Source organism: Chrysochloris asiatica, unplaced genomic scaffold, assembly GCF_000296735.1.
Source record: "Chrysochloris asiatica unplaced genomic scaffold, ChrAsi1.0 scaffold00049, whole genome shotgun sequence".
Lineage (NCBI taxonomy): Eukaryota > Metazoa > Chordata > Mammalia > Afrosoricida > Chrysochloridae > Chrysochloris > Chrysochloris asiatica.
The window spans coordinates 2,800,189-2,801,503 of NW_006408567.1; positions in this window are offsets into that span (position 1 = coordinate 2,800,189).

Consider the following 1,315-nt stretch of genomic DNA (forward strand, 5'->3'; position numbering starts at 1 on the left):
ATCAGGCAGTGTTTCGTTATGCTGTGCATAAGGTTGCTATGGTTCAGTACTGACTCGATAGCACTTAACAACAACAAGGGTGCATGGAGGGGATTGTAATCATTACAATATTTGCTGAATGTAAGACTGATGATCTGCCCTGTAAACCTTCACAAACTCAATTTACAATAAAAGCTTTTTTTTTCACTGAAGCACAGTTCTACTTTGACCCACATGGGATTGCAATGTATTGAAGTTGACTTAATGATAACTATAGTATTGGTAGAAGAACTAGTCATATTTTCAGGTAACGTGACCATTTTTTACCTAGCATGTGTTCAAGCTCACTAGCTGTGCCCCAGAAACCCTATACAGTATCGCTATGGGTCAGAACTGACTCGACGGCACTTAACAACAACACATGGATGAGCAGTTCTGGTGTGGCACTGTGGGTTAATGCACTGGACTGCAAAGTTGGTTTGAACTGCAAAATTGGCAGCTTAAGCTCACCAGCTACTCCTTGGAAACCCTATACAGGGTCACTATGGATCAGAATTGTCTTGATGACATTTAACAACAGGAACAACAACACATGGGTGAGAGATAACTCAAGCCAATATGATTTAGTGAGTATTGAAAGATAATCCAAAAGTTTAGAAGAGAAGGGGCATGAAGAGGCATGGTGATAGAACACAGAGCAAGCCTAGGACTCATCATGATTGATTTCTGGATTCCTGGTTTCTGGTGGAATGAGCCAACAGAAAGTGGAAGAAAAGTCATGTAATAGGAGGAGCTGAAATTTGGGTGCAGCGTGCTGGCATGTGTTTGTCCTTTGCTTGCAATTTCTGGAGGCTATGCCTACGTGATTTTGCCTGTTGCCTACCTCAAATCAATCATCTATCTTTTTTTTTAATTGCAACAAATTGTGCAATCTTTTTGTTAGGATTTCCTTAGCTTTATCACTTCAGGAAAAAAACTTACCCTTGGTGATTTCCTCTGGGATGTGAATATTTACAGAGACTACAGTTTAATGAATTGTTGAGCATTTATTCCTGATTTGCTGGGGACAGCATTCGCAAGCACTGAGAAGCTGAGGCCCCTGTGACAAGATGGATGAAAACCCAAACTCAGGGCCCTCCTCATTGCAAGCCATGGACCCTGAGGGCCAAGGAAGTGACCTCCTGAAGTCCCAGGTTCATAGGTTTTTGCAAACTCACTGGTGGGCTACCTCTGTATCATTTTCTTTGGTCTTATTGCTTCTAACTCCAGTAATTGTAGCTTCTGAGAAATGGTTTCTTATGTGCCTCTCTTAATGTCTCCACTGTGTTGGCAGTGC